The following is a 10,485-nucleotide window of genomic DNA, read 5'->3' as shown; positions in this document are numbered from 1 at the left end:
AGCAGTGATACTGATGCAGAATCGAATGTCCCTAGTTTCACCTGGAGAATGCTGGAGGGGTATATTCCCACCTGCCTGCCTGCTTACTGACAACCAGTCCAGCGGGGTAGGACTCCAGTCCTCCTTAATCTCAGTGATGCCCTTTTGCAGAGCTCAATGGGGAGGGGGATAAGCGCCCAAGAAGAAGTGTTTGCTTTAGATTGGCTCTGGCTCCCCCTACTATTGGTCTCCCTGACTTCTGCCCAGTGGGCACCAGCCCCCCGCTGGTTGCAAGGATGCAACTTATCTCCTCCATTCCACTGGAGCTACAACTCCTTTTAAAAACATTTTTTTTGAAAAAAGCTTTTGCTTCCAGCGAAGCTGAGCACCCCGCAAAACAAAACACTCTTCTTCTGGCATCTTAATTTGCCCCGAGGCATCTATATGCATATGTCAACATACACAACTGTGATGCCAATTTGGACCATGGCCTTGTGCGCTGAACCTTTTAAGTACCTAGTGAAATCCCTGGCAGGGAAGCAAGCGAAAAACTGAGGATAAACAGGCAGGACAAATGCACATTATAGGAACACAAAAACAGCCCTGCTTGCTCAAGCCTCAGAGGATTCATCTAGTTTAGCATCCTGTTATCACAGTGGCCAACCAGTTGCCCATGGGAAGGCTGCAAGCAGGTCCTGGGTGCAATAATTCTCTTCCACTTGTGTTTCCCAGAAGCTGGTATATAGAGGAATTCTGCCTCTGACAGTGCTAGTAGAACATAGGCATTGTGGTGAGTAGCTGCTGATAGCTTTATCCTCCCCAAAGATTCCAACAAACCCTTTTAAAGCCATCCAAGTTGGCGGCCATTGGGGTAGAATATTTCGTGGTTTCACGATGCACCAGGAGAAGAAGGGCTTCCTTTTGTCTGCCCTGAATCGCCCACCATTCTGAATCAACAGAAATCTAGTCTCTGGGTCAAGGGATGTCATAGTACCACTCTATTCTGCCTCGGTCAGACCATACCAGGAATCCTGTGTCCAGTTTTGGGTGCCAGAATTAAAGAAGGATGTTGACAAGCTGGAAGGTGTGCAGAAGAGGGCGACCAAAATGATCAAGGGTCTGGAAACCAAGCCTTATGAGGAGCGGTTGAAGGAGCTGGTTATGTTTAGCCTGGAAAAGATGAGACTGAGAGGAGTTTTGATAGCCATCTTCAAAGAAGGGCTGTCGCATGGAAGAGGGAACAAGCTGCTCTGGAGGGTTGGACTTGAACCAATGGCTTCAAGTTATAGGAAAGGAAATTCCAACTCAACATCAGGAAGAACCTTCAGGAAGTTGTTTGACAGTGGAACAGTCTCCCTCGGGAGGTTATGAACTCTCCTTCCTTGGAGGTTTTTAAGCAGAGGTTGGATGGTCATCTGTCATGGATGCTTTAGCTGAGATTCCTGCATTTGCAGGAGGTTGGAGATGACCCTTGAGGTCCCTTCCAACTCTACAATTTTAGAATTCTATGATTGGATGGCCCCAGGTTCTAGGATTATAAGAGAGGAAGAGAGAAGTCATAAGATCTTATGAAGAACCTGCTGGATCAAGCCAATGGTCCATCTAGCCCCACATCAGCAACTAGATGCCTACTGAAACCTCGAAGCAGGATTCAAGGACAAGAGTCTTCTCTCCTCCTGCAATTTCCAGCAACTGGTGTTCAGAAACACCCTAAAACAGGATTCGAACTCATGCTTCTCTTGCAAGGTCCATAACTTGCCTTTCCCCCAGCTGCTGCTGCTGCTTGTGATGTTGGCCGAGTCCTGGGGAAATGGAGGCAAAGTATGTGACAGTGGAGACAGATTCCTGCCTGCCCCCCTTTCCCCGCTCTTTCAAGCCTTCCTACCAGGGCTGGTCTACCCGAGCAGGAAAATGTGCTGACAATGCGGTGGTTGCAGCTTCCTAAAGACGTTTGGATAAAATTACTGTGGGCATCATGTGCCGTTCCCCAAGCCAGAGGAGCTCGTCCCAGCCCCACTTTGGAAAACCCAAGCTCTCCTCGCTGCTCCAGTTGCAAGCAAGGCAGCCTCCTGACATGGTTGCAGGAAATCTCCTGGTCTGATTCCACTTCTGCAGGAATCCGGCCAACATCATTTAATCTGTTTTCATTCCTGTTTCATGAGAAGTGAATAATTAATGAGAAACAGAGAAAGTGGATGATCTTTTCTCTCTCTATTTTTTTAAAGTGAGTGAGCAAGAGAGAGAGAGAGAGAGCCTAGCAATGAATTCAAGGGAGAGGAGAAAGTTTTTGTTTGACTAAGGGGGTCATCAGACGCAGATTGGGGGCGGGCGGAGAGAGGAGCGTTGCCATAGCTGTGAAATCATAGCAAAAGTGGAGCTATCGCTGGGGAAAAGCCGGCGCTCAATTAGCAAGCTGCCAAACCAAACCATCACTCTCCCGCTTAGCCTGCTGGAGACACAGAACAGGGTCAAGATTCTGCTATGGTTTAGAACCTCTCTTGTTTGGGCCCCGTAGGATTGAGTTTGGGAAGGTTTAGGACTCTGCTATCTGGTCTAGTCTCAGGGCTACATTAAGGTAATTCAGGGCCCCAATGCAGATCCCAAAATAGGAACCCTCTTCTTGCCAAAGAAAAAGTGGTGTTTGAAATTAAGGAGCCAGAAAGTACACCTCGAGACATCTCAAAGACTAAGCAAATTATCGTTACATAAGCTTTCTCATGCTACAAAGCAATACTCCGAGCAAGGGCAGGCTCACACCTCTCAGCAAAATGGTGTCCAGTTCTGGGTGCCAGAATTAAAGAAGGATGTTGAACAAGCTGGAAGGTGTGCAGAAGAGGGCGACTGAAATGATCAAGGGTCTGGAAGCCAAGCCTTATGAGGAACGGTTGAAGGAGCTGGGTATGTTTAGCCTGGGAAAGAGGAGACTGAGAGGAGTTTTGATAGCCATCTTCAAATATCTCAAGGGCTGTCACATGGAGGAGGGAATAAACTTGTTTTCTCCAGCTCTGGAGAGTTGGACTCCAAGTTATAGAAAAGGAAATTCCGACTCAACATCAGGAAGAACCTTCTGACAGTAATAGCCGTTCAACAGTGGAACGGTCCCCCTCTAGAGGTTGTGGACTCTCCTTCCTTGGAGGTTTTTAAGCAGAGGTTGGGTGGCCATCTGTCAGGGATGCTTTAGCTGAGTTTCCTGCATTGCAGGGGGTTGGAATAAATGACCCTTGGGGTCCCATAGAATTGTATTCTATGATTCTATGAAAACCCAAAGAGATAACATTTTGGGAACCTGAAGGAACAAAAAGGAAGGGTGGTGGTTATGTGCAGTTTCACATTTTAAACTCACTTCTCGTAGTTTTTGCTCACTTCTCAGCCTGACCTGCCTTGTGAAGATATAGAAGGTGACATAAAAGAAATGGAAAGCAGGACTTGTTGACTATATAAGAAGCATCATATCTGGGTTCCATTAACCAGAATAAAAGTCCATGTTTTTCTGGACACTACACCTCTTCAGACTAGTACATCTCCAAGGCTTTAACCAGTCTTAATTTAGCCTGATTATTGCATGTTTTACCAATGCATAAATCCTATTTGTGTTCAACTGCATGGGGGACTGATTCTTAAGAGGAATTAGGCCTGTAGCCACTGAGGGCTGGTGGGGAGGGGGGGACTGTGGAAAGCAGAGTGATGTACTTTAATTTAATTTTAGCCATTTTAATTTTATAGGTAAAATAGTAAGGTGTTGGTATTTTTCCTAATTGCCCAGTTAAAATGCCTGCTCCCAGTTTTCACTGCTCTGCCCCAACAGCAAAACCACTGAGATAACTAGCAGGATTTTAAAATGTTACAGAATGATTCCAGATTTCTGTGGCTTAGGTCTGCCATCAACAGCATGAACATGACATTTTATTCTGGAACGAAAGAAGACAGGGTCCTTGTTTCTCCTACGCAATCCAGACCTGTGGCATACATTTTGCCCCTGAAAAGGGCTTCTTGAGAAACTGCTTTTGTTCCAAAATTAATGCTTGTGGCAGGTTGAGTCTGTGCCTATTTGAAAGACAGACCTGGTCCCAGCAATGTGATGTGTGTATTCACACCTGCAGGTGGAGGGGTGTGTGTTGAGATCACAATCACCACTTCTGTTATGTACTGAGTTGAATAGGATCCAAACTGCAGCAGTCTGATTGGTCCTAGAACAATAGGATCCAAATTGCAGCAGTCTGATTGGTCCTAGAACAATAGGATTCAGAATGCAGCAGTCTGATTGGTCCAAGAACAATGCAGCAGTATGATTGGTTGGCAGGAACCACCCAATCATGCTTCAGATATAAGTGAATCCACAACCTGATTGGCTTGCAGTAGAATTCCAGAATTAACCAATCATGTGCAGCCCATTGTGTAAATAATGTATATAAAGCAGATACTTTGAGGGGACATCCATTCATTCCTCCTCACCACTATGAGCTGAATAAAGAGCATGAAATCACTTTGCGACTCTGAGTATATTTCAACTTCCCTCCTTGGTCCCCACCCCACAGAATCAATCACAAAGCATGGCAAAGCCCATCAATGGGGGGGGGCTCAAATATTTTATTGGGGGAGGCGAAGAGACCTCAGCTCCTAGGAGTTGGCTCCTATGGGCAGGAGATCCTTTTCCAACCACCCGAGTCCATTCAAGTTAGCAGAAGATTGAACTTGCCATGAAATATCCTTGCTCTGCAAGTGGACCAAGAACCTAAGAAGAGAGTTGCTGGATCAGGCCCTTGGCCCATCTAGTCCAGCATCCTGTTCTCACAGTGGCCAACCATTTGCCCTCAAGCAGGACCTGAGCAGAAGACCACTCCCCGCTCTGCCTTGCGGTTCCCAGCAGCCATTGATGGCTAGCAGCCACTGATAGCCTTTTCTTCCATGAACTTGTTCCATCCTCTTTTAATGCCAAGTTGGTGGCTCCTGTGGGAGTAAATCCCACCATTTCAACTGCCAAAACTATGTTTTAACTTTCAGCGGTGATTCCTGCTATATAGAGGGTTGGACTGGATGACCCTCAGGTCCCTTCCAGATCTACAATTCTATATAATAATATAATAATAATTTATTACTTATACCCCACCCATCTGGCCAGGCCTTCCCAGCCATTCTGGGCGGCTTCCTAAAGAATATGAAAAACACAATAAAACATCAAACATTAAAAACTTCCCTCAGCAGGGCTGCCTTCAGATGTCTTCTAAAAATCAGGTAGTTGTTATTTCCTTGACATCTGATGGGAGGGCATTGTAGTGGTTAAGAGCAGTAGACTCGTAATCTGGTGAACCGGGTTCGCATCTCTGCTCCTCCACATGCAGCTGCTGGGTGACCTTGGGCTAGTCACACTTCCTTGAAGTCTCTCAGCCTCACTCACTTCACAGAGTGCTTGTTGTGGGGGAGGAAGGGAAAGGAGAAGGTTAGCCGCTTTGAGACTCCTTCGGGTAGTGATAAAGAAGGATATCAAATCCAAACTCCTCCTCCTCCTCCTCTTCTTCTTCTTCTTCTACTACTACTGCGGGTGCCTGGTTCCCTCACTTCTCACAGGGAAGGAACCGCCAGAAGGCCCTCGGTGCTGGACCTCAGTGCCCGGGCTGAACGATGCGGGCGGAGATGCTTCTTACTGGGCCCAGGCTGCATGAAGAAGTACTTGCTTTCCTCTGTCCCAAATCTTCCAACATTCAGCTCCCTTGGAATGTCTGTGAGTTCTTGTGTTATGAGAGGACACTTCTGCTACGAAGAAGAAACCACTGCGAAAAAGCAAACCATGTCTAATGTCTTAGCTGAGCAAAAGCCAGCATCTTGGGCTGGACGTGGGAGGGAGAGGAGAGGTCCTCTGAGCCATAGCCTACCACCCAAGGAGGTAAAAAAAGCACAGGCTGATCTGCTAATAGTAGCCCCCCATGGGATTCTCAGCCTCCCTCCCCTCCCTCGCACCATTTCCCTGCTTGTCCTTGATGGATGAACACCCAGCTTGTTAATTTCCCCCATTTTTTTATTATCACATCCCTGCACACCTGGAAGTGATGGAGCCAGATCTCCGGGAGGGAGGGAGAAGCCCATCAGCTGTGATGTCAGCTGTCACTCGACGCAGCTGCAAGCAGAGACCCCTGGGATGTGGGATGCAGCGAAGGGAAGGGGGCAGCCTCCATCCCCAGAGCAGAAGGGCCTCCCGCCGTCTCCATTGCGCACCGAGAGGAGGTTTATCTCCTCTCTTTGGCTCTGGGACCTGGCTCTGTCCTGAGTGATTTAAGAGGAGGAGGACAGAGGGGTCTATTGTTCGGGGAAACAGAGAAGGGATGGGAGGAAAGGAGGAGCTGCAAAGGATGGGACTTGGTTCAGATTCCCGGCCTGGGAATCCGGTCAGAAGGAATCCATAAAGCAGTGGGGAAATGAGGAGGGTGTACCTGGGGGGCCATCCTGGAGGGATGGTTTTTCTAATGGATGAGCCTGCGGCCAAGATCCAAAGGTGTTTTTGAAGCCTGCTGGGGGACTCATCTCAAAGAAGGAGGGAGGAACGTCTGCCTGGAGCTGCTGCTTTTTTGTCTACCACCAGCATCATGAGTAGGAAGAACTTTCTGGCAGTAAGAGCTGCTCAACAGTCAAAAAGAAGGTGGTGGACTTCATTGGAGGCTTTCAAGCAGTTGTTGTGTGGCCACCTGCCAGGAATTTTTTAGCTGTGATTCTTGCATTGCATTAAGTTGGACTGGTTGGGATGTGGGGTCCCTTCCAACTGTACAATTCTGCAATTCTATTATTCTATCATTATCATTATCATCATTATCTTCCTCTGAAAGCCTCAGCATTTATGGAACTCCTGCAGGTACCTTACAGCCCAGACTCAATCCCCAGACTCCAGATTGAGAACCTTTAAGGGCCATATTCCTTCCTAGATATTCTTCAGCAGCACTTATTAACAGCAAAAAACAGCACATCCAATGTCCCTGGAATCCTTCTAGCAACAAGAGAAAGAGGGGCCAACTGGACCGGCTCAAGACATTTTCTTTTTTAAAAAAAGATATTTATTAAGAGTTTACAAATTACAGAAAAAGAGAACAGGGAAAAAAAACAATAAAGAATTAGACAAAACAAAACAATACCTTACAATACATCAAAGAAAAAATAAAGAATACAATAAAACAACAAAGAAAAATAGAACAAAAACATTTAAAAGCACATCCAGCCTTTCCATATCTTTACCTTTCATATACTTGTTTCATCGACCTCCTCACACCTCCCTTTTTTGTATTCTAGTTCAATTAGCTATTTCAGCAAGTCCTTTCCATCTTTCTCAATTTTCGTTCTAAAATTTAACTTAAGACACTCTAACCTTAAAATTTCCACTTCGGTCCATTAACGATCTATTTTTACTTAGTTCTTTATAACATTTCTGCTAAAACCATATAACTTCATTCCAGCATCCTTCTAACATTCATTAATTTTGCAATATTTCTGTAAATATACTTTAATTTTTTTCCAATCTTCTTCCACCGACTCTTCTCCCTGGTCTCGAATTCTGCCAGTCATTTCCGCCAGTTCCATGTAGTCCATCAGCTTCATCTGCCATTCTTCCCTGGTGGGTAGATCGTGTGTCTTCCAATACTTTGCAATAAGTATTCTTGCTGCTGTTGTAGCGTACATAAAGAAAGTTCTATCTTTCTTTGGCACCAATTGGCCGACCATGCCCAGGAGAAAGGCCTCTGGTTTCTTCAGGAAGGTATATTTATATACCTTTTTCATTTCGTTATAGATAATCTCCCAGAATGCCTTAATCTTTGGGCATGTCCACCAAAGGTGAAAGAATGTACCTTCAGTTTCATTACATTTCCAACATTTATTATCAGGCAAATGATAGATTTTTGCAAGCTTGACTGGTGTTATGTACCACCTATAAATCATTTTCATTAAATTCTCTTTTAAGGCATTGCATGCCGTAAACTTCATACCAGCGGTCCATAACTGTTCCCAGTCAGCCATCATAATATTATGTCCAACATCTTGTGCCCATTTAATCATAGCAGATTTCACCATTTCATCTTGAGTATTCCATTTCAACAGCAAGTTATACATTCTTGACAAATTCTTAACTTTAGGGTCTAACAATTCTGTTTCCAACTTTGATTTTTCCATCTGAAAGCCAATTTTTTTATCCAAATTATAGACCTCCATTATTTGATAATAATGGAGCCAATCTCGTACTCTATTTTTTAATTTATCAAAACGGCTCAAGACATTTTCACACCTGAGGCAAACTACAAAATAGCACCTCCCTCCCTGCCTGGGACAAAGGAGTGAGTGAAGATTTACATCAGGAACAAGGAGGGGGGGAATAAAAATCTGCTGCCCCTGTGGCTCTTGCCACCTAAGGCAGTTGCCTCACCTTGCCTCATAGGTGGGCCAGCCCCATGGGTCAATACTATTAGTTATCTCCTGCTAAAGATGGTTGGCACCAGAGATGGGAGGCTGTGACTTGCTAAGACCACCTAAGTGAGTTCATGGAGAATGTGAATCATGGAATTATGGCCTCCACCCACCCGAGCTCACAATCTTTTTAGGGCCTAGTCTAGACTGGATTAGGATCTCTGAATCCAGCTTCTCTGCTTTTTTTAACTGTAGTTTTGCAGCACCTGGAGCATATATACAAGCACATAGACCAAGAAAATGTCTGTCGTTACCAGGAATGGGAAGTGGAGAGGCTGTGTGTCGCAGGACAAGACCTGTCCCATCACTATCTGGGCTCTGGGACAGATTGATTCCTTACCACCACCACTTTGCTCTCACATTTAGTAATGTAGTTATTTTGTCCCATAGGACATAGACAGGAACCCCAAGACCCAGTGTCACACCTTACCTTCCAGCCAGGGAAGAATTTTGCATGCAGTCCATGCCTCCTTAGAAGGGTTGGGGATTTTGTCAGCATGATAAGCTCATAACTTTCACTTTGCCAGCATTTCTTATGAAGGAGAGCGTGGGAACTTCCTCCCCATGGAGTGGATAGTGCCATTATATACTTTAGTCACCAGGTGGCACTGGACTTAATTGTTTTAATTATTGTGTGTGGCTTTTGGTGTATTACAATTGTTGTAAACTTTGATTTTTTAAGAAATGAAATATATAATATACAAAGGTAAAAACGGTAAAAGGTAAAGGACCCCTGGACAGTTATGTCCATTCAAAGGCAACTATGGGGTATATATAATATAGAGTTTGATAAATGGCAGGCACTATGGAATAAAGGTATGAGATTTTCGGCATGCACAACACTCAGGGAAAATATGTATAAAATGATGTACAGGTGGTATGTAACGCCTGTAAAACTGGATAAAATATATAAAAATGGTGATAAATCATGTTGGAAGTGCAAGGTCAAGGAGGGTGATTTTTATCATATGTGGTGGTTGTGTGAACCTATCAAGAAATTCTGGGAATCCATTTACAATGAACTAAAAAAAAATCTTAAAATATACCTTTATAAAAAAAAACCCGAAGCCTTTTTGCTGGGGATAACTGGAGAGGAAATCAAAAAGGAAGATCAAACACTTTTTCAGTACGCGACAGTGGCTGCCAGAACACTAATAGCGCAGAATTGGAAGACACCAAAAATCCCAACTATAAATGAGTGGCAATCCAAACTATTTGATTATTTAGAATTGGCAAAAATGACACAGAAAATAAGAAATCAAAAAGACACAAAGTTTAATAATGATTGGAATAAATTTAGGGCATACATGGAAACAGAGGTAAAAAATCTAAAAATTACAGTAGGTGTGATATAACACTTGTGATGCAAAGAATGGTCTGAGGAGAAGAAACTGCAGATAGAAAAACTTTATAACACATTCCAATACCGAGACGAAGGGAAGTCAGTTAGTGTTATGTGTTTTGTAGTTAATGTAGTTAATCTGTTGTTGTCCTATGTTAATTTTTTATGTATTCTTTTTAGTGTGAATGTGTTATGTATGTCTTTTTTGTTTGGTTTAATGTATGAAAATCAATAAAAAAACTTTAAAAAAAACCAAAGGCAACTATGGGGTTGTGGCACTCATCTCGCTTTCAAGCTGAGGGAGCTGGCGTTTGTCCACAGACAGCTTTCTGGGTTGTGTGGCCAGCATGACTAAACCGCTAATAATAATAATAATAATAATAATAATAATAATAATAATAATAATAATTTATTTGATCCCCAGCCACTCGGGGCGGCTTCCAACAAAAATTAAAAATACATTAAAATGTCACACATTAAAACCTTCCCTGAACAGGGTTGCCTTCAGATGTCTTCTAAATGTCATGTAGTTGTTTGTCATGTAGTTGACTGGTAGTTGTTTATCTCTTTGACATCTGATGGGAGGGCATTCCACAGGGTGGGCACCACTACCGAGAAGGCCCTCTGCCTGGTTCCCTGTGGCTTTGCTTCTCGCAGTGAGGGAACCACCAGAAGGCCCTTGGTGCTGGACCTCAGTGTCCAGGCAGAACGATGGAGGTGGAGAC

Source organism: Podarcis bocagei (assembly GCF_964188305.1).
Source record: "Podarcis bocagei genome assembly, chromosome: 4".
In the NCBI taxonomy this organism is placed as follows: domain Eukaryota; kingdom Metazoa; phylum Chordata; class Lepidosauria; order Squamata; family Lacertidae; genus Podarcis; species Podarcis bocagei.
Note: the sequence above shows the minus strand (reverse complement) of the source record.